The 11,992-nt window shown below is 41.0% G+C and overlaps 1 long non-coding RNA gene across 2 annotated transcripts in view; it reads right to left on the reverse strand.

The window, feature by feature from the left end:
- Nucleotides 1-6,480: 6,480 nt before the first annotated feature.
- The window catches only part of LOC102475572 (uncharacterized), a 78,276-nt gene continuing 72,764 nt past the window's right edge, over nucleotides 6,481-11,992 (reverse strand). For both annotated transcript variants that reach the window (XR_333608.1, XR_001369629.1), the window contains 3 exons: nucleotides 9,294-9,373; nucleotides 6,918-7,021; nucleotides 6,481-6,584 (listed from right to left, as the gene is read on the reverse strand). This is a non-coding gene — a long non-coding RNA (uncharacterized LOC102475572). The remainder of the gene's footprint in view (nucleotides 6,585-6,917; nucleotides 7,022-9,293; nucleotides 9,374-11,992) is intronic.

The raw sequence follows: 11,992 nt of genomic DNA on the forward strand, positions 1-11,992 counted from the left end.
TTGTGATGCACTTTTGCATAGAAACACATGGAGAAATGCATCATAACTTTGCCAACAACCTACTACATCCCGAAGCTATTTCTTACTTTGAGGACATTATGCCAGTTAGAGAGACTGGAATATAAATAAGTTTATCTTCCAATCCAGCACGTTCTGGCCTTTCATATTTCCTTGAAGTTCTGTTTGGAAACTGAATAGCTGCTACTTTAGATTGCCTCTTCCTTCTCACACCTCACACAACTAAACACAAACACGCAAACAAGTGAAAAATCACCCAGTTGACACTTTCAGCCTTCCGCTTGGACAGCTCGTCCTTGCCACCCTATAGTCAGTTCTCATTCAGGGCCCAGTGGTCCCCCCTACCTCACGTGGTGTGTTTGAGTGGGTTAGATAAAGCTGTCTCTTCCCCCAAATTTACTGACATCTGAAGGAGAATTATACACATGTATATATCTAGGGTGACTACGAATGTGAATGGCAGTACTGAAAGTTGTGCAGTGTAGACTCTGCAGACCAGACTTTTGGCTTTGGGTCATTGCCTGCTCAGAGCCTTCTCATGGCTTCCCTTACCAGGTGAAAGACAAAATTTAAGGCTCTTTCCTTCTTGTATGCAGAACCCATAAATAACGCCAACTAACTAAAAATATAACAAGGAAAAAACCTATGACAGGCCGTCTATAAAGCACGATCTCAAAATGGCAAGTAAGGCACCAGGCAGTGGCATGATGGTAACACAAGTGAACCCATGAGGGACAGGTCCTGCATTTGTGTCCGCAAAGCTCCCTGGGCACATTGGATTCACACTCACATGCCAGTGATCCAGGCAGGCTGAAACTGTGGAGTGAATCTCAGTGAGAAGACCCCACTGGGAGTGCCTGTCTCTCACTCTCTCTCTCATTCTCTCTCTCTTACTCCTGGAAGAACAAAATTAAATTCTAAATGATGGCCAGTGAGCACATGAAAAAGTGGTCAACATTATTAGACATTAGGAAAATGCACATGGGAACATCTCATTATGCATCAAGTGAAAGGGCTATGATGAAACAGGACTGACAAGGTCAAATGTTGGGGAGGATGAGAAAGAACCAGGCTCTTCCCAGGTGGCCCAAGGGAAGAAAACCGAACAAATGGTATAGCTACTGCTTTAAAGAACTCTTTAGCAACTTTGTTTCATTTAAAGTAAAAGTCAGACCTGCCTTAGGCCTTAGCAACTTCAAAAACAGAGGAAAGGTATGCTTATAAAAGGACTTGGATACAATACCAGCTTTATTCATAAAGTCAAATGAATACCAACAGGAATACTGATAAATAATAGGGATAAGTAATTGTGGTAAATTCATATGCTAGGATACTAATTTATCAGCAGTGGAAAAAGGGAATAAACTAATAATACATGTAAAAACATGGATAAATCTCAAAATTAAACAACACCTTATAGAAAAAATGTATTCTCTATAATTCTACTCACACAAAGCTCTAGAATAAGTGAAACTAATCCACTGTGCGGGAAAACCCAGGAGACTGTATGCTTTACAGGGCACAGTGAGATCGACTGCAAGTGGGGGAAGGAACTTCTAGGGGTAATGGAAACATTCTGTACTTTGTGTTTCTGTAATTTCCCACCTAATATCTGCATTTCTCTGTATATAAATATTGCCTCAGTCCCAGTCCCAAGGAACCTGTGCCTGAGCGGAGCGTGACCTTTCTCTTGGACACCGCTCTGACCTCACATCCTGCCACCCTTGCCTGGCACCACGACCTTCTTGCTGTTCTCATCCAGTCCTTGCCCTTGCTGTTCTCTTGGCGGAAAGCCAGTCCCCTCATCTCTCCCTGGCCTGTTTCTTTGTTTCCTTCAGGTTCCTGCTGTCTTATCAGGTAAGAGGCCCCTGGCTGTTCTCTCTGATATCCTGTTTCCTGACATATCCCCAGATGCTATATATATCTTTACCCTACTTTATCCTTCTTCTGCAATGGCTGATAGTGTATTCTGTGCTGACTTGTTTGTTTCCTTCTCAGTCGAGAACGTAAGTTTAATGGTAGCAGAGATTTTGATTGGTGCATACCAGTACATAAATTGGTGTCTGGCCTAGTGCAGTCCCTCAGTAAATACTTCTTGAGTGAATAAATACTTCTATGACCTTCCACATTGTGTAGAAATGTAAAATCTTCTGGCCTGAATATTGCAGAGAGAGTCTTGTCTACTGATCTAAAATCTTTTCCCATATGTAACATTTTGTTTCTCTCTAGAAAGGTCTCCCTGTCTATCGTAGATGGGTTAAAATATCCTGGTGAGAAAATTGTTCTTGTGTCCCACGTTTCAGACTCTAGTTTTTCTGTTTTGCTACATCCTTCCAGACAGGTCTGGATCACATATATGCAACCCAAGGCCATGTATTTTCACATTGTCTGGATTCCAAAACAGTTATATATGTAACCTAACTCGGACCCACTTAATTTGTTAAATTAAAAGGACCCAAATAATCAACCTGACCAGACTTTGTTTGGCCATTCCATTCTATGTTCAGTTTAAGATAGATAACAATGACACAAGCATATATTCATGTAATAAAAAAAATAAGCTAAAAATATTTAAAATGAAACAGATCCAATATTTTCACTGGAGATGACTGTAAGTGATGGAAAACTCTGGTTGATTTCCTGGGTCTAATCGGTCATTGTTAAGAAAATAAATGGCTGCATAAGTACAGTCCCTGCACTACAAATTCCATGCTCGAGATTAAACTAGATGAATTACCCATAGAATATTCAACTCAAACACCTCAGGCTGCTTCTTCACGTCTCAGAGCTAGCTCTTGGATAAAAGCAGTGAGATATTGAATGAACCTCTTCATTATGTAGAAAAATCCTTCTTTAAATTAAAAAAAAAAAAAACTTGCCTTTCAAATGTGGATCCTTGTCTTACAGATGAGTTCTATACAAGTTTTGACCTAAACATCTGTGTTAGTGTCTCCATGAAGATAGACGGTCATGGATCAGACATGACATATTGTTTAGACCTATCAGAAAAATATTTGCCTTTTGGTCATTTCATGACATAAACACATTCTGTCTACTGTTGAAATAGTAATAGAAATAGATACCATGAGTGAGTACTTGATTCCACCAGACTGTCATTTTCTGAACATGAGTTGAGCATTGTACAAGACATAATGAATTCAAAATGAACCAGATGCTCCTGAGCTGGAAAGGAACACGAGTGGAATAGAGCCATGAGTTAAGACAGATGTATACACAGATGAGTCTTCTTCTCTAAGGGAAACCTTGAGATACGCCATAACTGAAATAGTGTACATCAGAAAATGGTAAGGTGGACTCTGCCTTCAATGCTTTCATCTGAGTCTTAAAAGATGTTTAAGACTTAGGGCAGGTATGGAACATCAGGAAAAGAAACAGCATAACAAAGTAGTGCACCAGCAGGAAATCACATGCCTGTTGGTGGTAACCCACCATGAGAAGAACATAGAATTGGCAGGGATTCGTAATGCACTTTAAGGGGGTAAAGGTCAGCAGGCGGACTATCAATGGAGGACGGAGTTTAGATTTATTACATTGTTCATAGGGAACCACTAAAGTTATCTGAGGGCAGCAGTAGAACAGTCAGATCTTTGTAAAGTTACTTCTATAAAAGTGTCAGTTGGATGGTGGAGAGGAGACCATAAGACAGTTTCTACTGTCATCTTAAGCTCATTAGGAATGATAACTACTATGGGTTAGCAAACACTCTATACTCCAAAGAGCAGAGACACAATTGTATGGGTATCTGTCTACACAGGAGGCACTTAAACACTGTCCCCCATCCCCCAAGACTTGCTTGGCTGTGAATCTGAGAGGCTGACTGTTAGAGTAGTTAAGGACATGGGTTTTAGAATCTTTCCAGAGCCTGGTTCCTTCTCTAGCTCTTTAACATTGGCTAAAATATTTAAACTCTCTAGTGTAAAATAGAGCTTAAAGTACTTACCTTACTGTTTTGCTAAGCATTCCATTTAATAGCTTGTGTAAAGGATTTAATAGAGTTCTGACTGATGGTAAGTACGTAACAGCTGGGAGCTAACATTACTGTCACTGTTATTGTCACTGCGGATGCCAACCTGAAGCCCACTTCAAGTCAATGAGTAATTTGGTAATGACTTTTACCAGAAGCAGCTGAGGTCTACACTTTGGGAAAATAAAGCCCATATTCTCCACAGCCATGGTTTTGTAGTTTTTAACCAAAACGTTCCAGCCAGAACACAGTATTCTCCAAATTCTGTTCCAAGTTTCTTTCCCAGAAATTACTTCAATGAGTAAACACTTTCCATCTCTCTTTCAGCTTTACTGGGTACTTAGTAATTCATATGTGACTCCTGCTCAGAATGATCTTCAAGGCATTCAACATAGCAAAGTTGACCAAACATACTGTTCCCAACTGCCTGAACTTCATGTTAAACGACTTCTACGACTTTCTACAAGGAAGAAAACTACAAGAATTACCAGTAATTTCTTATATTTTTGGCAGATGATAAAAAAACAACATTTGCAGGAACAATGGTATTTGCAACAAATGAAAAATAAAGCAAATTAAAGTAGTTTGAAAAGACCTGACTCTGGTGTTGACTCATTGGGAGCTTGGTGCCAAAGAGAGCCAGACGTGTTCGATGAAAACAGTGATCCATGAAAGTGAGACTGAAGACTTGTCCTGTAATGAACCAGCAGACCACAGAACAACACAGATTCATTCAGAAGGTTTAATTAACCAGGCAGCCTTCCTATAAAGGCCCATGGTTAACAATTCCAGTAACGTGGGAATTGAAGGGAGATTCATCCCAGACTCTGTTATGGGGGGACGCCTGTTACACAGCAGGCATCTGGAGTTCTGCTCCCTAAATCTCTCTCTCTTGTTTATCTGTATTTATTCATTTATTTATTTATTTTAAGAGAGATATTTTTTGCTATAGGGCATGTGTGCTCACCAAAGAGATAGAGAGAGAGACACAGAAACAGAAAGCAAGAAATCACACCCCAGGGTGGATGGCCACAGCGTAATCCTTTCTCCTCCGTTGTCCTCTCAGTATCTTGGGCACATACGCACATGCACCCAGCCTGAGTTTTAAGTTGCTGGGTCTGGATCTCAAACTGCAGTCAACTATACGAGAGTCCAACAACGTAATCATTATGCCATCTGCTGGCCCCGTATTTTTCATTTTTATTTATTTATTTATTTATTTTTAAAGTCTGCTATAGGGCATGTGTGCTCACTGGAGAGAGGCAGAAAAAGAAAGACAGGGAAAGTGAGAAAGCAGCCTCACTTTGGTGAGGAGGGGGTGACTGTGCCATAATCCCTTCACCTCCATTCTCCTCTCAGGATTTTGCACATGCATGCACATGTGCCTGGTGTATTTTCTAAGTCACCAGGTTTGGAACACAAACTGAGCAGTAGCTCAAGTGGGATATGGTCACTTTAACCGTTCTGCCACTTGGCTGGCTCCATATTGCCTCCTTTTAAGCCCGTAAGGGCTTGTGCATTTTAGATTCACCTCTTTCTCCTTGATTTCCTTATCGTCTAGGTTAGGTGAGAATGAGGGGGCACCAGACAGAGAAGATCTGGGACATAGAAATCTTAGGTTACATTATTAATAGACGCTGCTGAGTAGATATCCTCAAAACAACAGTAAAAAAATATTTTTATCCACTGAGAAATCTGGAACTATATGAAAATTTTTATAGCTGTAACATTCTTCCCATTTTTTTCCTTGGGAAGTAGTCTGTGGTCTTGATCTTTTTATTCTCTTCTGCTTTTCAAGCCCATCATCTCCTATACCCTCATGCATCATGGCCTCTAGTCACCCTCTACCCAGGGTGACCTCTGAGCATAACCTTATATCTTTAACTATCAGAGGTTGTGTACTCTTGCCAGAGAGAAACAGACAGAAAGAAGGAGAAAGCATCCCTTAATGGGGCATGTCACTCTGCAATTGCTTCATTTTTCCATCTTGTCGGGATTTGGGGTACACATACACACATGCATGGCTTGCTTTTCAAGCTGCCAGGGCCAAGATTTGAACCATGGTTGGCCACGTGGGATCTGGGTCCCTTAAACACTAGACTATGGTCCAGTCCATAACCTACATATGTGTACACCCACCCTTGCCCAGGGTTCCCTTTTCCATGTGATAACTTGTAGAAATGACTTTCTTTTACATTTCACAAAAGTCCTACCTCTTCCAAGGAAGCTTTCCAAATACTTCTTTCTCCTTTTTAAAAGTTTATTCATTTAGTTCTTGAAAGAGAGTGAGAGAAAGAGAGGCAAATTTACAGTCTTATTGCTGTGATCCATCCCAAGACTTTGTCACACACACACACACACACACACACACACACACACCTGACTTGTATATTCAGGCTCCAGGATGTGAACTTGGGACCTACCCATGAGGGTCCAGCATAACAGAGCATTGTGCTACTCCTGCATCACTGGCTGGTGTCTCTCTCTTTTTAAAAATACTACTAGTAGACTGCTTCTAACACTTCAGCATTTACAGCACTTCACTTTCATAAATATCTGACTTCCCAAACATTGTAGAATCCTAAAAGTCAAGGATGAAAACTTTGGTATTGTTTCTTCTTCTGAAATGCCTAGCATGCAGTTTATCACATCATAGTTTAGAATGCAAAAGCAAATCTTGGCTTTAACCACTTAGTACCTGTGTAGATTTGGACATATTATTTTACTTCTTATAATTTGTGATTATGCATCTGTAAACATGGCTGTAATCATACGAATTTCAAAGGCTTGTTGTGAAGATCGACTATGACAACAGATAGAAAGCACTTAAAATGCCACTGATCCATTATATATGCTTCATGAATGGTGGCTTAAGCAAATTCTGCATTCTGTAGAGTTAAGATGTAACAATTACCTTTTCCTGCTGCGTCACTCAGAGTGGGCATTCAACTTGGCCTTCAGTTGAAACAAAACAGCCATTCCTGAGCAAGTACCTGAGTACTTAATGCCAACTCCACTCTGCAGAAAGAACAGCTCTTATCATGGTGATATTTGACACTAAACCACTTTTCCTTGTAAGCAACTTGTTGGAGAATGAGTCTAACATTAATTGCTGATTCCACTGGGATTTACTGCAAAGATACAATTTATTTAAGCTTCCAAGATACATAAATAGTCATCTAGATATTTTTAAGTAAATGTTTGATAGGAAAACATGAGTTTTATTCTAGTGAAGTAAATCGGTGCACTTTCAGGGCTCTTCCCAGACCTGTGGTAATGGTGCCATTCTTAGGCCATGTATTCTTAGCCATATTATCTGTGACATGGGAGTCCTGCTAACTTAGACCAATTTGATCCATAATCCATAACTATTAAGATTGACTACAAGGAAAATGATTTCAATAAAATTATATTTAACTCTACTAAAACATTTTCGAATCCCCTATATGTGCCTCTTAAGTTATGGAAATTGGGTTGCAATTGGATTGGAAAGAAGTCGATACATATAAAATCTATATGTAATATATGAGAAACCTTTTTAATATATAATACATACTTTATATTAAAATGTGTAACTTTTTAAAAAAAAAACAATCTTTTTAAAAGTTCATTGCTTTTTAGAGAGAGAGAGCGAGAGAGAGAGAGAGAGAGAAGCATACTTAACAGGGTCTCATGCCCTGATTCTGCTACCCAGCCTTCCCAACCAGCCAGGGACCTGGTAAGTGCAGACTGGCCAGCCAACTGAGCCTGCGCTCTTTCCTACGGATCAAGATCTCTTTAGTAATGCGTTACTGCTATGCCACCAAACTGGCACCACATGCGTACGCTTTGGATAAGCGCTTTCTGACTCTCATCTCCTGAAAGAATTGCCACTCCCTCTTGAGTGATAAGGTGGTACTTTTTGCAAGGTTCTTCCACAGCAGCACCAATACTTTATTGCTCCTGTGGGGGTGGGCAGAGACCTATATTTAAAAAGACGAATAAACTGGGACCAGTAGATGGCATAATGGTTATGTTGCTGGACTCCCTCATAGTCAACTGTGGTTCAAGTCCCGGACCCAGTGGCTTAAACTCACGCATGGTGCTTGTGCATGCTTGCCAAGATCCAGAGAGGAGTATGGAGGAGAAGGGAGATTGTGGCATGGCCATCCTTCCTGGGGGGTGATGTTTCACTTTCTGTGTGTCTCTTTCTGGAGAGCTCATGCGTCCTATAGCAAAAATCTCTCTTAAAAAAAAAATCTTTTTAATCTTGCTCTTAGAGACTAGCAAAATATTGGCTCATGGTAGATAGTCAGGGTTTGTTTTTGTTTTTCAGTTAGTTGGCACAGTTTCTTTGTTTTTCCTACTCTATTGGTACCTTCTCTATGATTCTGAGCAGATCATTAATCCCTAAGAGCTTCTGTTTTCTCTCTCCATGGAAAATCGACGTTAGAAACAGAGGGTTTATCCCTAGCAGCACTCACGGACATGGGCGTAGGACAGTCCTGGTGCTGGACTTTCCAGATCTTACTTTCTACTGCCCATAACACAGTGTGACAGCTTTAGTGAGAGCAGAGATAAAACACTTCCTTTATTAGATTTCCTGAGGACTACAGGCCCCTGCAGCAAGCAGAGCATCAGATACGCTGTGGTTTAATGTGGTTAGAGAGCGTTACTGGACCTCACTCTCTATTTTTTTTTTTTAATGGACTGATAATCAGACCCAGAGATCAAAGATTCCTGTTGTTTGTCTTTACTATTTTTTTTAATCACCTCTGACATTTTATCAGGATGTCCTAGAGCCCAGAAGGCATTCAGAATGCCATTCAAGGTGAGAGGATAGAAAACTCACCAGGCGGTGTACATGTCCTATTATGAACCAAGGGGCATAAGGAATGGCATGACCCTTGTTTAAAATGAGCTACCCTTATTTTTTTTTTCCATAGGACATGTGTGCTTGTTGGAGAGAGAGAGAGAGAGAGAGTGAGTGAGAAATCACTCCCCAGTGGGAATAGTCATGCTGCAACCCCTTCTCCATTCTCCCCTCAGGATTTTGGGCACACATGCACACATGCCCAGAGCGATTTTCAATCTGCCAGATCCAGGACTCAAACCATGGTTGGCTATGTGGGAGTCCAGTGCCTTAACCACCATGCCAAATGCTCAACCTCATCCCCACCCAATCTTTATCCTACCAATAAGGACCTAAGGTTCAGAGAGACTAACTGGGTTCCTGGTTCTGGCACTGGACAGGCAGATAAACAGAATTTTCTCAAAATACCAAGAAAAGTACAAGTCAGTGAACACGTACCTTTTGTTTCCATCTTCACTAGTGCTTCTCTTGGAACCTTGGGCTCTAATATCTCTTTCTCCCCTGAGGGTCCTGGGGGTCTAACAGAGACACAGAGACAGAAGGTAGAAAGAGTCAGTGTGGGGTGAGATGGTGGTGCAACAGTAACACAACTAAACCCGCACAGGCAGGTCCTGGGTCCACATCTCTCCTAGTGGGTTTTTGTTTTGCTAATAGAAATGCCGGAGAGAGCAATTTATAAGGAAACAGAGGTTTATTGACTCACCATTCTGGTGACTGGAAAAAGTCAAAGGCGTAGGCCAGCCTCCAGCATGACTGACAGAAGCATGGGGGATGGCTGGCATGCGCAGAGAGAGAACTAAGGGCAGTTTTCCCAAGAGCTCACTCCTCCTGAGAGCTAGAACTCATTCCATTGTCTCCGGAGACAGCATTAATACATTCATTGTGCTTTGGGACATGGTTTGTTCTCCAAAGTTTTATGTTTTGGAATTTGGTCTTAGTGGGTAGTGACTGAATATTCTCCAGAAATTCATGTGTTAGGGCTTGATTGTATTGACAGCATTATAAATGTGTTAAAGAAGACTTAATTCCTTCATGGTGTCCAGGTGAGCCTTTGGGTCTGATCATCCTTACAGTGAGGCTTCCCTGATTAAATTCTGTTGAGTTAATGAGCAGAGGGAAGAAAATCAGAATGCAGAGAGAGAGCGTGCCACATGGATACAGACCATGCTCTGCTCTGCTAAAATTGATGGCCTCTGCTGTTTTGTGATGCCTTTGGACTTCCCAGCCACCAGAACTGTGAGTCAAAATACAATTCTGTTATCTGAAATTTATCAAGTTTCACATATTTTGGTTAGCAATGTAAAAGCAGGCTAAGGTACCATTCATGAGACTGGCATCTCTATGGTTCCATCATCATCACCTACAGAGACTAGATAGCAAAACATGAATCTCTATGGAGCAGACCATTATCCAAACTATAACAACATCTCAGGGTTTGCTCACTGGGCACACAGGTACACGCCCGTGCTCCTGGCTAGCTGGGGCTGAGAGTAGATCATGGCATGAAGATCCTGTTGAGAGTGTTTTTCTTTTCTCTTTCAGAAAAAATACATTTAAATGAACTTTAAAATAAAGAATCAGTTTTATCTATGGCTGTGCAGTAAAACACAACATACAGAGTTTTTTGGGTAAAACTGGATTTGAGACTGTGGCTAAACCAATCTCTAACCACCTTTTATTTATTTATGTTTTTTGGAGAGGTTTTTGCTATAGGGTGCATGCACTTGCCAGAGAAACAGAGAGACAGAAAGGGGGTGAGGGGGAGAATGGCCATGCCAGGGATGGCCAGGCCACAATCTCTTCTCCTCCATTCTCCTCTCGGGATCTTGGGCATGCATGCTCATGCACCTGACAGGAGTTTAAGCCACCGGGTCTGGAACTCAAACTGTAGTCGACTACATGGGAGTCCAGAGATGTAGCCATTACACCAGCTGCTGATCCCAATCTATGACCATCTTAACCCTCACCCTATCTGTGGACTTTAACCCCCACCAGTGAGGGCAGTAGGCTCCAAGTTACTCATTCAAATGTCAAGGAAAAAGCTGGAGAATGGTCCATCTCTGTCAACTGCAGAAACAATTGCCCTTGTTTGCCTGCTTCAAAAAAAGAGGAAGCAGTAAGTAAGCTCTATTCCTTCTTTATTTTTCCTCTTTTTTAAATTTCATTTTCTTATACATTCAATCACATTATTTACCTCACAAAGTGCATATTTCAATATGCGAACATTTCTCCCCCGTCCAGTTGATTAAACTGTAAAATAGCTTCAACAGATAATATCACATTTCTTTGTCCCATTAATACTTTACCTCCTATTTTTCTTCTAAATGTCTTTCCTCAGGCCCTACTCTTCCACACACACTATATCTGGTATTTACACTCACTTACTGTGTTTGTATATCCTTTAGTCAATCAGTTTCAGTCATAGGGTGCTGACACTAGGTATATATAAAGAGGGGACATACAATGTCTCTCCTTCGTAGCCTGGCTTGCTTCAATCAGTAGTAAATCTTCCATATTCTTCCACTTTCTGTCAAAAGTAAGGGTTTTGCTGTTTTTTTTATAGCTGAATAGTATTCCATAGAGTATATGTGCCGCAGTTTTTCAATCCATTCATCTGTTTGTGGGCGTTTGGGTTGGTTCCATGTCTTAGCAATTGTGAATAGTGCCACAATAAACATCGATGTGCGAGCACTTTTCCAATGAAGAATTCTTCTGTTCTTTGGATATATACCAAGGAGTGGGATTGCTGGATCATATGGTAGTTCTATTTATCGATTTTTGAGGAATCTTCAAATTGTTCTCCACAGTGGCCGGACTAATTTACATTCCCACCAGCAGAGTGAAAGAGTTTCCCTTTCACCACACACCTGCCAACACTTACCATTTTTTGTTTTTTTAATCTTAGACATTTTGACTGAGTTAGTTAGTATCTCATTGTTGTTTTGATTTGCATTTTCCTTATGATGAGTGATGTCAAGCATTTTTTCATATGCCTTTTTGTCGCGCAACAGACGACTCCGGAGACGGTCTTCTCTACAGCACTTTATTTTCCCCAGGTTCTGAATACTGAAGTTCTTCCTTTCCTCCCCAACCCTAGGACCTTATAAAGGGCCCCTGGCCAATCGGGACGTTGTCCA

Source organism: Tupaia chinensis, unplaced genomic scaffold (assembly GCF_000334495.1).
Source record: "Tupaia chinensis unplaced genomic scaffold, TupChi_1.0 Scaffold000070_1, whole genome shotgun sequence".
Taxonomy (NCBI): Eukaryota; Metazoa; Chordata; class Mammalia; order Scandentia; family Tupaiidae; genus Tupaia; species Tupaia belangeri.